Below are 17,878 nucleotides of genomic sequence, written 5' to 3' on the forward strand. Positions count from 1 at the left end.
GATAAACATGAAGTCATGAGTCTGAATCACCGTCTATGCTTCTGAACAGGAAAGAAGGAACACTACACTCTTTAAATATTTTTATTTTATTTAAGTACAAGCAACACATTTGATAAAAAGTAAGATTCTGTGTGGTGGAAGAGGAAAAAATTCTTCTGAAGTTATTCACCAAAATAAATGAGACGATTTTGACAAGAAAAGACAAAAAAACAAGAAAAGTTTTTTGATTATGGAGAAAGTTTTTCACATTTCATTTTTCTATTTGACATTTTTGACAAGAAAAGAAAAAAAGCAAGAAAATATATTCCATTTTTTTAGAAGCTTTGCTACATTTTATTTTTCCAATTTCACGTTTCTTTAGTTTTTGTCCAATTTAAGATATTCCATCTGAATCAATCAAAACTTCATTACCAAGTGTAAAATGTTTGAAGAGTTTAAACTCCTCTGCAAAAAATCTCAAAATAGAATTGGGAGTTTTTCTTGATTTTTCGTGAGCTTTTCTGATTGAAATAAATAAATGAATCTATGTTTTATTGTAATTTGCGTCAGTGATTCTTCTGTCAGATCTCCCGTGAACCCGTCTGTCTCCTGCTGGAGGTTTTCTGATGCGGCGGTTCAGTCTGAGGTGAAGTTTGTGTCTCATTTCTGAGCAAATCCATCTGTCAGAAATCTCTCACTGGCAGAGTCTCTGTTCAGAGCGACATTAAACAGTTTCAGAGGTGAAAATATCAGCTGAAGGTGAACAGTCAGTCACAGTTTCTGCACTCTGCACTCTGCAGGACCAGATGTGAGTTGAGTCTGTCTCTGTTTGGCAGATTTTCGAGATCTGGAAGTTTGGCTGATGTGGGATCAGCTGTAGATCAGCTGTGGGCGGGCGTTCATGATGAATCCTTCAGAAAGCATCAGATATAAACAGCTGCTTTGCTGAAACACTGTGGCTCACCTTCTAGATTTTGTATCTATTTATCCTCCATTTATGGAGTATGTCTGTTTTGATACGATACGATTTTGGCCAAAATGAACTCTAGCACCCAATAATGTGACACTTTCCTGAAATAAAATGTGCACTTAACCCGTTCAGATATTTAATAAACCTAATAATCTAATAAAAAACAATGCTTTTGTTTGTTAGTGTATGCAGACATGTTGACATCATAATACTGTAATTGTCCTGTAGCCTGAAGATACAAACATCTCACACTGATTTCATGATCTGAAACTCTTGGACTTTCGTCAGTTGATTCAGTCTCCGTCAAAATTAATTCATTAATTAATAAATTTAAATTTGAAATGATGAAAAAAGCTGACCTTAATACATTTTATCACATCATTAGTACAGTTATTTCATTATTGGGTTATTTTACATTTTTATTTCGATTAAGTCTGTTTTTTCATGACATTTTCAGGAAATGATTGAATAACTGGGTACTTCATGGCCCCATAAAGTAATTTAAAAAATGTGAAATTAAAGATTATAAACCACAACTGTAGTTTCTGTCAGCAGGTTTTAAAAGTTTTATAGGGTGAAGGTGTTGGACACACACACACACACACACACACCCACACAGGTACACACACACACACTGGTCAGAAAGTCACAAACATTACAACTATCCTCAGTCAGCAGCCTGAAAATATAAAAGTGAGCGGCTTCTCCACCCGACCTGCAGGCCTGAACTCAGCAGCTCCTGGGTGGAGCAGTGTGTCTGTGGTGTGTGTGTGTGTGTGTGTGTGTGTGTGTGTGTGTGTGTGTGTGTGTGTGTGTGTGTGTGTGTGTGTCGTGGTGTATCAGGATATCTGGGAGCTTGTGGTGTAATGAAGCGAGCAGCGATGCTGTGATAACCTCATTATTCTCCACCGCTCGCTCCAAAATACTCTGCCAACTCCACCAGCTACTGAAGCAGCAGAGAGTCCACGGGTTAATCGTGCATGTAGAGAGTGTGTGTGTGCTGTGTAAAATGTTTATGTTGCAGAATTACGTCTGAGTGTTTTGTACTCAGAGTTTCAGCAATTTATTTTAAAAATATCAATAATGCAGAAATAATCCTGGTATTAATGGGATTATAAAATATCACAAAGTCCAGGAATTCTGTATCTTGCACATGGAAACATGTTCAGCAGTTCTTTGGATTTTTGTCCATACTTTTTTCTCTATTGAAATAGTTTCTGATCTGGCTGTTTGAAATGTATGTTTTCTTGAGAAAATCACAAGAAATCCAGCGTTTATCGTAGAAACAAACTGTTAAAACCAGCATTATGGGCAGAGTTTGACCTTTCCGACGGTCCTTGAATGTGTTATTTAAAATAAAGCGTTTGCACTAACCAGATCCTGTTAAAAACATTAAATTCTGCTCCTCAGAGACACTGTGAAGACAAGATTGATTCTGCTGAGACCAACGGTCACGTGACAAATATTCACTGAAAATCTGTTTACACAGAGCAGAGAGGAGAGGACAGGAGAGGCTGTTTACGCAGAGAGGAGAGGAGAGGACAGGAGAGGCTTTTTACACAGAGCAGAGAGGAGAGGACAGGAGAGGCTGGAAACATGACAATACTTCAATATGTACAATATTTGGAGAAAACAGATTTAGTCATTTTAGGTCTTTTTCAGTCATTTTGTGTCTTTTTTGGTAATTTTACGTCTTTTTGGGGTCATATATTTTTTTGGTAATTTTACATTTTTTGGGTAATTTTGTGTCTTTTGTGTATGTTTTGGTAATTTTAGATGTTTTTTTTGCCTTTTATTGATCATTTTAAACTTTTTTGTTCATTTTACGTCTTTTTTGTCATTTTACATCTTTTTTGGTAATTGTATGCCTCTTAGGGGTCATTTTGTGAGTTTACAACATTCATGACACTTGTGGAAAAATGTTTATAGATAAATTGCATTTCATTACAATTTAAAAAAAATTATAATTATCAGAGAAATTCTACTTTCTTTATCATTTCTGTCATTCTAACTGCACTAATTCTGCACTAAGACATGTTTGAGTTGTTCCCACTTCTAGCAATGATTGTGCTGATTCCATAGAGCTGCAGAACTTATAGATTCATATAGATTTTATATATTGCAGTAAAAAGAGCAATCATGGCCTGAAACTGCGTGTTGGGGTTCAGAGGATTAATCCAGTGAAGCTCAAATCTTTGAATAAATCAGTTTCACATGATCAGCCTGTATATATATCAGTGATGTGTCTCTCCTATATAGAAAGCAGGATCCGCCCCCCTCTCCCCTCGGCTGTGTGCCAGCAGGAGAAGAAGTATATTTGAAGCTTTTAACCCCCCTTGTCCCCCCTTTCTCCTCCCCCACCTCCCACCAAAGCCAGAATCTCTCCCAGAGTCCCTAAACTCATCTAAAAATCTTTCTTATCTCTGCTCCTCCCTCCCAGTTTTCCGCCCAGCAGCAGCCGTGTCCTTGACTCTTTTTTTTACTGTACCGAGATTTGGAGAAACTCTGCCCGAAACATCGAACCTGAGAGCTGCTGCTGATTTCACAGCGAACATGCAGAGAATATGAGAGCAGCCCTGCAGCCTCTTGCTGCTCCGGCCTGTTTTTCCAGGGGAGAGAGATGCTGTCTGAACTCCTCTTGTCAGATAGAAACACTGAGCTGCAGCGAGCAGAGAAGGTTACCTGACCTAACTCTAGATGCACATATTCACTCAGCTTCAGCTCCAACACTGAAGTTTATTCAGTTTCTTGAATCTTAAATTAAATGCACAATATGTCATTTTCTACCATAACATGTCTCTTATGGAGTTTAGTGACATTGTGGCGTCTTTACAGTCACTTTCTCTGTCAGGATTCCTTCAGTGTTGATGGTTCAGCAGCAGAATTCTCCTCAGAGGTCTCCTCCTCTCCACAACATACGGACCTGCTGATAAAACCAGTAAATACAAAGAATACAGCAGTTTGAAATAAAAAAATTAGTGCAGTTTAGTGCTCACAGGATGGCCTGTGAGCTCAGCTGCTGCTAACGTTTGCTATGCTTGTCTCTCTGATAACTTCACATCCAGACGTCCAAGTTTTTAGTCACATTTTGACGATACACTTAGATTTGGTGGTTTTTAACTGTATGGAAAGTCAGTTTATGAAGCTTCGGTCAGACAAACACATATTACAAAGATGAAAGGATTCTTGTCCGAAACCGAACATACCGAAACACTTGAGCTAATACCTAGTACAGTTGCAGTGGCAGTTTTTCCGATTTTTTTGCTATTTTTTTCACAACTGCATAAATTAAATGTGTGTTTTTTGTGTGCAAAACTGCAATTTAGAAATATGTATTGAACACTGAACATTTTCTAACATTCTTGCAGGCATTATACCAAAAAGCAATAATATTACTTAAAATAAATAAATGAATAAAGCAAAATACTTGTATTTCTTTATGAAAAGTATAGCTTCTCTGCCGTCTCACAGGTCTATTCCTCTTCTTATCAATGAGGAATACTTTTGGTTGCTGAACATTCGCTGCATCCCTTGTTAACATGACTAAATTGACAGATTTATATGGCTTGAACATTGTTGGAAACATTTAGGGTAATATCAATAGGTACACAATTAAAAAATAATACATAAATGTTGCATATTATAGTTTTAAATCAGCTTGTTTAAGATTTGTCTATAAACCAAGTGTCATTATCTTGAGTCAGCTGCAGAAATCTAATTCACTTTCTCATTTCAAGATACCTACACTTACTTCTGGAATTTAACTTCATTGGAGATACTTTTAAAGTGGTGCACAGTGACTATTATCTGTCACCCAGTGCTTTCTGGGACATTGAGACCCACAGATTTTATTAATTAATTTTTCAATTTGTGATAAACAGTGGAAGTTTGATATGAAGTCCTGCAGCAGGCTGGAGAAAAGAGAGACTCACTAACTCTGCACAACTGAGGCTGTTTGCTGCAGTAATGCTGCTGAGTTTTAATACTGTGCACTGTTTTTAATATTAAGGTTTTGACAATGCACTCAAAAAACAACAACAGTTATGTGCACTTTATGGAGTGAACTTCACGTCTGTCGTCTCTGTTCTGTTACTTTCTTCTCGTGACCGCTCCTTTTCTCTGTGGTGATGTAGCAGCTCGTTCCTCTTGACACATTCAGTTATTTTTCACCTTTTTCAAGCGGCTGCACCTGCAGTTTGATCAGCTGATTTGTCCTCTTTGTCGTCTGCGTCGTGTTGCTTTGAAACATCAAAGTGCTGATGGTCAGACCTCCTCCGCTGCTACAGGAAGACGATAATTAGCTTCCAGTCCGCCGTGACTCCTGCGTCTGTTTGTGATGATTCTAAAAATCAAAGTCATTTTTAAATTTATTTTTCTGTCACCAGTCTCTGATCTCTACATGTGTTCTCACCCGCTCTGAGAAAAATGGACATCTGTGCTCCTTTTATGATAATAACGAGTTTATTAATATCTTTTTATGATCCTTTTGGCTTGATAAAGGAAAATAATGTGGATGTTACAGATAGGCAAAGGCTCACAGGTGAAAATAGATTCATTTCACTTCTAGTGCTACTTTGTTTGATAGTCAGACTTGTATATTATATATTATTTGTAATATGTAGATGCATCTCTGCACCACAGCAACACTCTCTGTGTCCGAAGTCTTTGTCCTGCACTCTGTCATGGAAAGAAGAAAATAAATCAGTTTCCTCCATAAGAAGTCTTTCAGAAATTTATTATGCATGATGCTCGGGTTGCAGGTTTTTGCAAAAACATATCTAACTTCTAATCTTATCTAATGTGATTGTTTTGACTGATGTTGCACATAGAATATGATTTATTTATTTTTTGCATCATTAGTCTCACTTTCATTGAAAGGATTTGCATCAAACTAATTTATTTTCTACAGTCTTTAGAAAACAATCTGTTGCCTGGTATTTTGACGAATATTGCACCTCTTGTGATTTAATAATCATAATAACTTCTATTTATATAGCACCTAGAGAAACTCAAGGACACTTTACATGAGATATAACTGAAAGATGGAGAAAGTGTGATTTGGTTATTACTTGAGTCCAGTCCTGCAGCCCAAAACAGAAGGAGCCTCAGTAGAGACTTATAAGGAGCAGTCATACTGACCAAGGGAAGACATTTCTTTGTCCTTTAGAATCCATTTGAATTCAACGACTGTGATCAGTTCAGACAGTTTCAAGTCCTTTTGCAAATTATTCTATGATAAAGGGGCGTAACGAAAATCTTCCTTACCTAACTCAGTTCTCCCTTTTGGCACCTGCATCTGTACAGTATTTTGCGAGCATGGACCATGTTGAGTTTGTCTTTGACACGTGTATGTACACAGGCAAGAGGGAAGCAGCCCAAGAATAGATTTATAGATAAACACTAACCAATGAGAGATAGAAACTAACCAATGAGAGAGCCTGCGAACATACAAAGACAGTATTTCAGCCGTGGCATACAAAGCACAATGATGTGTGTGATTTTAACAGCTAGTAATGAAACACTGAGCACAGTGATGAACACAGTTCAACCTCTTAAGCCTCTGATAAGTTGCATGATGAATTGATGAACTCAGAAAAAGCAGATTTGTCATTTCACAAATGTCTTTGCTGCTGTAATGCGAATGGAGTTATTTGACTCTCCCCTGTTTCTGTTTCCTGTCAGCTCAGTCAGAAAGAGACAGAAACGTGTGTGTGTGTGTGTGTGTGTGTGTGTGTGTGACCCTCCCCCTCCTCCCCCAGGTCGTATTGAGCTTTAATGGCTGCTGTTGTTTGACACTACGAGCCAATCTGGCGGTGCTCCTGCAGCCATCAGAGGGCTGTTAGCACACAAACAACAGCAGCACTCGCTATCAGCTGCAGTGAAAGCAGCCCGGGACCTCCTGCGGTTCACACATACACACACACACACCCTCCTTGATGTGGATGCAGATTAGACTGCCGGCATGCGGGCCGTGGTTGTCTCAGGCTCGGGCTCAGATGAGGCTCCGGGGCAGAGTTTGGTGGAGCCTCTGACAGGCGTCATGTCGCTGCAGAGACGAGCTGCCATCTGGACGGAGCCAGCGAGTGCCAGGGAGGACAAAATAAAGACAAGACTCTCTTTTTTTTCAGGGTTTTTCTCTCCTCTCCCCCGTCTCGCTTCACTCCTCCCATCTGCCTCTCTGTCCTCTGTCCCCCTTTGTCCTCTCAGAGCCTCGGCACACAGTTACCTTCCCAAAAGTCAGACATAATGAGCTCAGCCTGCAGACTGGAAGCCTGTTGTTCTGGTTACAGTAACAGTCAGTCATGAGTTTATCCCAGTAAGTTCTAATTCTGCAACCCTGAACTTACAAGCATTATCCTAAGGATCTGTATGTGAGGATGCAAATGTCTGAATCAGTTGGTTTGGACACTAAACACTTTATCCTGCCGGCTCCAAGTGCACAGGTTGTGTAATTGATTGTGAATAGAGCCGGTCTTTTTCTACAGAATCCACACTGAGCAAGGTTGCATGTTGATGATACAGTCATTGAAAAAATGATTAGACCACCCTTGTTTTCTTTAATTTCTTGTTCATTGTAATATCTGGTACAACTAAAGGTTCATTTGTTTGGACAAATATAATGATAACGACAAAAATAGCTGATAAGAGTTTAATTTAAGAGCTGATATCCAGACACTTTCCATGGTTTTCTTGATAATAATTTTGGTCGTTATTACCATTATTATTACTATTTTTGTTGTAATCATGCGTCAGGATATCGTGTGGGGAAGTTGTGGAAATAACGCTGCAAAGTTTGTTGCTTTTTCAGTTCAGTTTGACTGAATACTTTGTTGGTCAGTCTGTGGGTTTTACTGTCATTGTGGAGAAATAAAAAGACTGAAGTGAGATACATTTTTAATTTAATTTTAATTTAATTTTGTGGACACAAATTTCAGTTAAACAGTTAAATCTCAATATATTGTATTAATACTCACCATATCGGAAATGCTTAAAATCGCAGTAATATTGTATCATAATATAGTACCAGGATAAAATCGTATCATGGGGCCCATACGCTGATTCACACCTTTACCGTTATCAGTGATCTGCAGTGTTTTAACTGTACCTTTTTTATTATCAGCTCAGCTTTCTTGGAAACTTTTGCTCATGGAAAACCAGAAAAGGAGCTGATTTTGTGATGCTGAATCAGGAAAAAGACACAAAGATGAAACAATACTCAAGAATTCCTATGGATGGATGGATGGATACAGTACTGTTCAAAATAATAGCAGTCCAATGTGACTAACCAGATTAATCCAGGTTTTTAGTATATTTTTTATTGCTACATGCAAACAAGGTACTAGTAGGTGCAGTAGATTATCAGAAAACCAACAAGACCCAGCATTCGTGATATGCAGCTCTGAAGGCTGTGCAATTAGTTGAAAGGGGTCTGTTCAAAAAAATAGCAGTGTGGCATTCAATCAGTGAAGTCATCAATTTTGTAAAAAAACAGGTGTCAATCAGGTGGCCCCTATTTAAGGATGAAGCCAGCACTTGTTTAACATGCATTTCTCTTTGAAAGCCTGAGGAAAATGGGTCGTTCAAGACATTGTTCAGAAGAACAGCATACTTTGATTAAAAAGTTGATTGGAGAGGGGGAAACTTATAAAGAGGTGCAAACAATTACAGGCTGTTCAGCTAAAATGATCTCCAATGCTTTAAAATGGAGAGCAAAGCCAGAGACACATGGCAGAAAACGGAAGACAACCATCAAAATGGATGGAAGAATAACCAGAATGGCAAAGGCTCAGCCAATGATCAGCTCCAGGATGATCAAAGACAGTCTGGAGTTACCTGGAAGTGCTGTGACAGTTAGAAGACGTCTGTGTGAAGCTAATCTATTTACAAGAACCCCCCGCAAAGTCCCTCTGTTAAAAAAAAGGCATGTGCAGAAGAGGTTACAATTTGCCAAAGAACACATCAACTGGCCTAAAGAGAAATGGAGGAACATTTTGTGGACTGATGAGAGTAAAATTGTTCTTTTTGGGTCTAAGGGCCACAGACAGTTTGTGAGACGAGCCTCAAACTCTGAATTCAAGCCACAGTACACAGTGAAGACAGTGAAGCATGGTGGTCCAAGCATCATGATATGGGCATGTTTCCCCTACTATGATGTTGGGCCTATTTATCTCATACCAGGGATCATGGATCAGTTTGTATATGTCATGTTGCCTTATGCTGAAGAGGACATGCCCTTGAAATGGGTGTTTCAATAAGAAAATGACCTCAAACACACTAGTAAACCAGCAAAATCTTGGTTCCAAACCAACAACATTGATGTTATGGAGTGGACCTTAATCCAATGGAGAACTTGTGGGGTGACATCAAAAATGCTGTTTCTGAACCAAAACCAAGAAATGTAAATGAATTGTGGAATGTTGTTAAAGAATCTTGGAGTGGAATAACAGCTGAAAGGAGCCCCAAGTTGGTTGACTCCATGACACACAGATGTGGAGCAGTTCCTCTCCCCATGTGTGCTGTATTTTCTCTCTCTTCACACCCTGTCTTCCTGTCCTGTCTACCTTGTGATATTGTTTGTGGGTGTATTATGCGTTCTGGACGGGTTGATGGCTCAATTTCGTTGTACTTGTACTTGTACTCTGTGCAATGACAATAAAGGGTTCATTCATTCATTCATTCATTCATTCATTCATTCATTCATTCGTTATAAAAAACTGTGGTCATACAACTAATATTGTGTATTGTAAAGTCAACAGCAGACACTGCTATTTTTTTAACACACCCCTTTCAACTAATTGCCCAATTGCACAGCCTTAAGAGTGTGCATATCACGAATGCTGGGTCTTGTTGGTTTTCTGAGAATCTACTGCACCTACTGGTACCTTGTTTGTCATGTAGCAATAAAAAATCTACTAAAAACCTGGATTAATCTGGTTCGTCACATTGGACTGCTATTATTTTGAACACTTCTGTAGATGGATAGATGGATGGATAGAGGGGTAGATGGTTCCCTCAGGAAACTGCCCTTCCAGCAGCAGCAAAACACCAATACAGTAAAATAGAATAAATGTTTAATATTAGTATAAATATGCAAAATTAGAGAATGCAAGAGACAATAAATATACAAATACAAGGAAATAATATACAAGAAGAAACACTAAGATATTTACACGAGGGAATACTTAAACAGTGCAAAATTAGTGCAAGATCTCATGATATATTGATGAATGCATGATGTGATCAGATTCAGGCGTGTACTTCCCAGGATGGTCTATGTGTTTCCGTAATGTATCTCAGAGAATCACAGTGTGTTAAGCTTCTATCTGCCTCTCTCCGCCTTTAGCAGCTCCATCTCACTCTGTGATTGGAGAGCGGCTGCTGAAAGGTTAGCAGGCGTGGGGTCTGAAAATAGCTCTGCGCTGAGAAACACAGGAGGCTGCTGGAGACTGTGGGTGGGGGCGTGTTGGGAAGATGAAAAACGAGGCAGCAAATCAAGTTTGAGTTACAGATCTGTGAACATTAAAGCAACAAATGACACAGGATCATACAACTGTGGGAGAAAACAGTGGCAGTTTTTATTTAAAGGGAAATGTCATGAAAAACTCCCTGTTTTACTTCTTGAATACATACGTTTGTGTATGTGGAGTTCCTGCCACCCACCAGCTGTGGAATAAATCAACTCAGTGGGTTTTGTTGCTGCCTCGATCAGAAATCATGTGATTCAAGATCTTTCTTTCACATGAAGCTCATTAGAATAAATGTATACCTCCACCCACGGTTTGAGAGCTACATTTGTAAAGGTGCACCATATATTTAGAGAGGGACTTTTTAGAGTGGGAGGCTTCAAGAGACAGGAGCTTAAACAGAGAGAATGCAGGTTTATTAACCTACCGACCTGCTGGGGAGTTTGGAAAGTGTTTTCTTTTAAAACATGCCAAAAATAAATAGTTCATCGTAGAAAGAAATTGTAAAAACAGACATTATCGTCTGAGTTTGAACTGTCCAACGTTCCTAGAACGGATCATCAGTTACAAATGTTTCCATTACAAAACTTGTGTTAAAATGTTGATATTTGTGTCAGAATCCCTTTATTCTACATGTGTCATTTAAAATAAAGTGTTTGCACTAACCAGATCTTTGTTAAAAACATTAAATTCTGCTCCTCAGAGACACTGTGAAGACATGATTGATTCTGCTGAGACCAACGGTCACGTGACAAATATCGAATGAAGATTTGTTTACACAGAGCAGAGAGGAGAGGACAGGAGAGGCTGTTTACACAGAGCAGAGAGGAGAGGACAGGAGAGGCTGGAAACATGACAATATATCAATCTGTTCATTATGTGGAGGGTTTTTTTGGTAATTTTGCATCTTTCTTGGCAATTTTTGTTTTATTGTGGTTATTTTATGACTTTTTTCCATAGTTGAACATTTTTTTTTGGGTCTTTTTGTATTTTTTTTACTACATTCGTGACACTTGTGGGCACTTGGAAAAATGTTCATATATAAATTTCATTTTCTTCATATTCAAAATAATTCCTCAGAGAAATGTAACTTTTTAAAAAGAATTCTGTCATAATAGCTCTATTATTCTACACATTTTCCAACAGTCCTTTAATGGATCATCAGTTACAGTTGAAAAAAGATGACAAAATAATGTGTTTTGTGAACATTAAAGCATGTAAACCCAGAATACAAGTACATTATATATAATAGGTCAATTTTAAGTCAGTGATGATTTAACACTTAAACATGTGGTTGTAGCTTCTATTGTGTGTTTTTGATGCGTTTGAACATCACATCCTTCATGTGCTGTTTTTGATTGACAGGTGAAACACTGATGAGTGGTAATGACGGCAGCAAAACCAAGATGAAGTTTAGGAAAAAGATCTTTCGATTTCTCTTCAATTTTGACAGAAAATAAACTTTCTGTGCCGTTTGACTGACAGCTCTATTGATCTCGTGCTGATATTCAGCAGTTTTTTCCTGCACAAATCTGCATCTTTTTGCCTATTTGTTATTTTGAGTAGATTTGTATTTGATTTCTCGTATATATTTTTCATCTGACGAGTCATCTCGCTGTCACGCTGCATCTGTCATCTCACACCTGTCTGTCTGTATTTATTTATTTCTCAGGCTGGATTTTCTCCGGAGGTTCCTGCGACTGAGCTGCTTCTCCTTCACAGTTTTTTTCCCGCTGTGGGATTTACATCTGCGAATCTGGTGAGGAACAAATGCTGTTTTTTTTACTCTTTCTTGCTTCAGATGCCACACGCTCCCTCTGCTCAGTGTGTGTGTGTGTGTGTGTGTGTGTGTCTGTGTGTGTGTGTGTGTGTGGGAGTGTGACAAGGTTTTATCGCTGGGAAGGAAAATAAGTGCATGTGAAGTGTAAAAATCAGCGTATCAAGACAATAGCAGGTATGAGTTTGTGTGCAAGGCTCAGGAGGAGCACATGCAGGCTGCAGAGGCTGTTTGCCTCTTTGTTGTTGATTCCTCTGCGTTCACTTTGACGTGACTGGCTTTCTGATGCTGTTATTGCCTTGTTAATACGACACGAGGAGCATAAAACCCAGAGCTGCTTTATAAAAACACCTGGTGCAACACAGAGGTCATCTGATAAATATTGTGCCGTGTTAATGGGGCTTTATGAGGAATTTCAGGCAGTTTTTTTCTAGGTTTTCTCACTTTTTCTCACGTCTTGTGCTTCAGGAGTTACACAAGCTGCAGTGGAAATTATTAATGTGAGCTCCCGGTGTTCAGAGGGGTGAGCTCTCTGAAGAAATATCTCGAACAAATCAATACTGCAGTACATGTGGCGCGTATACTCAAAGAACACCATTGATTCTTTGTTAAATATAGGTAGTGCAGTATTTTGTACTGAAATACAAATTCTGTTTGTCTCTTCCCACCGGGTGGAAAAACAACGTTTGAGCGTCAGAGATGAGATTAGGAACGGTGATGTAATCTCTTTGAGGCAGAAAATAATGATGGAATGGGTGTTTGCAGCTGGAGGTCAACTTCTGGAATTATTAACTCTTTAACTGACGAGATCTGTACTGTGACAGATGTCAGATCATGTTTCAGGGTGAAAGTCTTCAGGTTCTTCTCGCTTCTTAATGAAAATGTCCCCAGCTGTTATATTTGCTGGCAGCTGCAGATCTGTTCAAACAGATCAGGGTTAATCAGCACAAAGAGAGAAGAACACAGAGATCTCACTGAGGGACGTTGGTAACAGATTTACACATGTACAGAAATTGCAGGCCAAATTCAAGGATTTTTTTGGGTAAAAAGCAACGTTGCTCTGTGGGGGTTTTTTGTTTTGTTATTTTGAATAGATTTGCATTTGATTTCACATATTTTTGTATTTGATTTCTCGTGTGTGTGTGTGTGTGTGTGTGTGTGTGTGTGTGTGTGTGATACAAGAGATACAAGAATTAGAATTAAAAGAAACATTTCATATACACATTAAAATATAGGTGAAACAGATTAAACCATAAAATTGTGATGATAGCATAACACGATGCTACATAAAAGCCAGAATAAAAAGATAAATAAAAGAAATAAATACAAGAAATAAATGACTTAATTAATTAATGAATAAATAAATAGATAAACAAATATGCCATCAAGTGTACCAAAATAATATTAAATAAAAAAATACATACATGCATAAAAAAATATAAAAATCCAAAAATAAATGGGAAATTAAATAGTAAAGTAAATAATTGGGGTATTTAATATAAAGAAAAAAAACAAAGAAGCAGATTAAAACTGATATTTTTGTTACATTTAATAATTTTATTCATTCCCATTTTATTTCTAATATTTATTTATTTATCCCTTAATTTATTCTATTTTGGCAGCTTCCATCCTCCAGGTTGGTTTTCATTCCAGAAGTTCTGAAATCATACTAAAAAGTTAGGCACAACTTTTAATTTTTTTCCAAATATTTTGGAAACGTTTTCTACGCCTCTTTCTGGTGCGATGAGCTGTATCGGGCTCATTACTGCCCCCTGATGCCAGAGAGCAGAACACACCTACACTGTCAATCTCAGTTGTTGTTGATATTTTTAATGCAATCAGCAACGAGAATGTTCCACGCACAGCCGGACTTAAACTGGAAAACAGCCCTGAACCCTGCATAAACTATTTTTCATCAATCACTAACAATGTTTGGGAAACAGCCTTGTGCAGGATCGCCATGCGAGCATCAGAGCTTTCTTGTTTGTTGTCCCCAAACGGATCAGATCGTGTCCCAGCCTGCAGACAGAACCAGCAGCACACAGCTCACACTGAACCTCAGTTTGTTTACAAGAGAAAAGGCTTCAAGGATGAAGAGTGACTGGAAGATTTATTAGTTCCCTGTCCTTCCTCTGATGAAGCCCAGAGAACAGAAAGCCTCCAGGACTGTTTGTGATGCAGCAGAGACAGTTTTTGTCTCCTGCAGACTCCTGTAGACCTGGTGGGGGGTGGAGCTCCTGTTTCCTCCTGCTGTGGACTCTGTCAGACCCCCACGTCTCCTCTGCTTTGTTCCACCCTGCTTTAACACATTCACCACAGGGCTTCGCTTCAGATTAGCCCTCATTTAACTTTAATAACCCTCCACACACCCTGCTGCATGCCTCTGTGTGTTCTCGCTGCAGAACGAGGCCATGGTTTCATGTTTTCAGCTGCAGCAGCGTGTGATCCGCTCTCCTTCACTCCTGCAGCTGCAGCAGATTATTCAGAGTTTTAGAGTAAAAGGCCTCTGAAACATGTGCAGCTCGATGCACCGGCTGCTGTCAGCATCACAGCACAGGAAACACAGGAGTGTGTTAAAGGATCCTCTAACATGTTTCTGGAGGCATTTCAATCCCAATTTAACCAAACAAGAAGTATAATGTGGTACCTGTATAGCCTGCAGCTTCTCTCCTGTAATATATGTAGTAAATAAATCCACAGTGAGCTCTGATTTGGTGATTTGCAAGTTCAAAGGTTTTCTAGCTGTGGTGTGGCTTCTGTCCCAAATAAAGTAGTCAGAATGATCTCCTCTTCTACAGACTAAAACAGTGGATTTATGCCTCCACATTTGAAGTTTGAAGTTTTTATTTTGCACAATAATAAGACAAAAAAGAAAAGGATAAAGAAATAACAACAAAAGAAAGGTGCAAGGTAGCGGCAAGAAACCCAAAAGGGCTTATACGGGCCTTTAAAAATCACCCTGTAGTGTTCAGTACTTATTTGTATTCCTGATTAGCTGTGACACTCACGGTTTCTAGAACAACATAGAAAGAGAAATTTGTGTCTCTCCAGGCTCGCTGGTGAACAGGGACGTTACCTGAGCTCTGCCTCAAAGACTAAAATCAGGGAATAAGTCTCCTGTGTGAGTCGATGCTGCAGATTATATGAAAGACAGAAAGATGAACGGCTGCTGTGGATCTCTGCAGGGAGGTGAGCGGCCCTGAGGAGCGCCTCTACTGATTATCTGCGTATAAACATGATATTTAAACACCAAATGCTGCTGAAATATCAGTTGAATGTCATCTAAAAGATAAAAAAGTTGACTTTCTAACCACTTTTATCACAGTTTTAACTACTAACTCAAAGTTTATTGACTCACAAACACTAAAGTTTGACATTTAACTGTAAAGCAAGTTGTTTTTCAGTGTCCAGTAACCCACATTAACCTATTTATATGCACATTTTTGGATTTGCCATCTCTAGATTGAAGGTTTTGTTCAGATTTAGGCAACAAAATCACCCAGTAGAGGTGAAGAAGAGATTGTAGTCGTGTATTATCTCTGACAGATGAGTCAACAGGCAACTGTAAGTCCAGAATTTTTCACCTCAGAGTTTTTCAGAAACATATTTTGTGATATTTAGCTGCAATTTGAGAGGCTCTCTTGTGTCACTCAGGTCCTCATCATGAGCTTTGTTGCTCTGATTGGTTGTTAATCTATGTAGAAGGATTTTTGTCTGCAGCCGTTCGCTTGGAAATCCAAAATTAACTGAGAGGTTCCCGACCAGTGTGGCCACAGTTACTTTGAAAAAGTAATCTGATTACTGATTACTCCTTTAAAAAGTTACTTAGTTAAATTACAGACTACTTGATTTTAAAAGTAACTAAGTTAGATTACAAGTTACTTCATTAGTTACATTCAGCAGCTGCTTTGTTGACTCTAATGTGGATCTACTGATCCAGTGGAGCGTTACTCCCATTTAGCTTCTGTTGTTACCTGTCCAGATATCCGCGGCCTTCTGATTTCTCTCCATCTCTGCATACTCCTTAGCCACATAAGAAGAAAAATATGTTCTGTGAGGCAGCTCATTGATAGTAGGGATCTTGTTTATAAATGTACGAAACAAGGGAGAGTTAACGGTGCTGCCCGACCAACTTATTCAACTCTCCCACTTATCGCTTTTGAACCGAAGTCCAGTTTCGATTGTTTGGAGGGTGGGGGTCCTCTCTGCTTGGCACCAGGTGGGACGTGCTCTTTTAGTGTGTCTCTGCCATGCTGCAACTCTAAATGTTTTTTTAAATTGGACGTTGTATTTTTGAAGGTTGTTAACACTTTGTCGCCACCACAGAGTGTAAAAAGAACCTTTATGTCGCCATCTTTTGCTGACACAAGGTCAAAGTAATGGCTGTATTTCCATCTGGAAAACGCGCATCTCTCTTCCTCCCTCCATTGTTTACGTTTGTGTCGCGGTAGCCTACTACACAAGAGCTGACCTCCTCATGGGGAAACATGATTTGTTGCGTAGCCTACGTCACCCCGAGACTCAAGAAGAAAGCAAATATTTATTATTTAATAATAGTGGGGCGGCATAGCTCAATATATCATAACAATCGTTCATTTTTTGATAAAAGCACCAAATTTGGCAGATGTGTTGATAATTATATTGGGAACAAAACTGGATATTGGGCCATCACAAATTCAGACCCTGGTTGCCCTGGCAGCCATTTTTAAAATGGCAACCAGCAGTTGGTTAAACATTCCTTTCCCACTGGGCCCACGTGCAATAATGGAGATATTCTAGGTCCTGTAACCCTGAGAACCAAATCAAATACTCACTCACACTTTTACAGACTTTACAAAGTAATTGGTCATCACATTATGTAATAATGTTATTATATATTGCAGGTGGAACAAAGGAATGCCAAGGGGTTCCATTTATTAGTGTAACATACAGAGGCAATCTCAACATTTTGTTGCATTTTCTTTAATTTTTTATTGTTGTACATTGTCATAAACTATATTTTCACTTGAACTTTTATGAAATTAATATTTGTGGTGTTGAAAACATGTAACAGCAGCTTGGAGGCGGCCCAGGTTCTATCTACTTGTAACAGCTGGCCGCCATTTTCCAAAATGGCGACCATGGTCATCAGATTGCGAATATGCGACAGCCCAATATCCAGTCTTTTTCTAAATATATTAAGCTATATGTGTACCAAATATGGTGCTTTTATCACAAAATAAACAATAGGTTAGCTATGCCGCCCCACTATAAGGAAAAGAACAAAAAATAGTGATTTGGATAAGTTACTTTAATCAGACTACTGTTTTGGAAGTAGTAACTCATTACTGAAAAAAAGTAGTCTGATTAGAGTAACGCGTTACTAAGTATGTGTGTTATGTTGTATGTGTGTAAAGTGTGTTAGTGGCATCACTGTTCCCGACTTATATGTATTTGCAAATTATTCTGGCGAGGCCCAGCAATGAAACAGGATGTGAAACAGTGTGACACTTTGTTGGTGTTGCAGTAAAAAACTCCAGCTTTGCTCCTGATCAGTCATTATTTAATGAGTGCACAAGGTCACATGTTATCCCAGCGCCGCCGTGTTTGAACAGTGTTTGAACAGTGTCTGACGTCTCTGCTGACAGTTTGTCCTCCTGCCGTTGAACTACATTTCTCATGTTTCTGACATTTGGAAGTGAGGTAAGT

General features: G+C 38.8%; 1 protein-coding gene across 1 annotated transcript in view; it reads left to right on the forward strand.

Annotated features, from left to right (window-relative positions):
- Window positions 1–17,878, forward strand: part of large2 (LARGE xylosyl- and glucuronyltransferase 2) — a 124,638-nt gene that overhangs the window by 38,141 nt on the left and 68,619 nt on the right. Inside the window, exon 2 of the mRNA XM_059348364.1 lies at window positions 12,086–12,172. The gene's annotated coding sequence lies outside the window, so the exon portion shown is untranslated. The remainder of the gene's footprint in view (window positions 1–12,085; window positions 12,173–17,878) is intronic.

Source organism: Centropristis striata, chromosome 2 (assembly GCF_030273125.1).
Source record: "Centropristis striata isolate RG_2023a ecotype Rhode Island chromosome 2, C.striata_1.0, whole genome shotgun sequence".
Lineage (NCBI taxonomy): Eukaryota > Metazoa > Chordata > Actinopteri > Perciformes > Serranidae > Centropristis > Centropristis striata.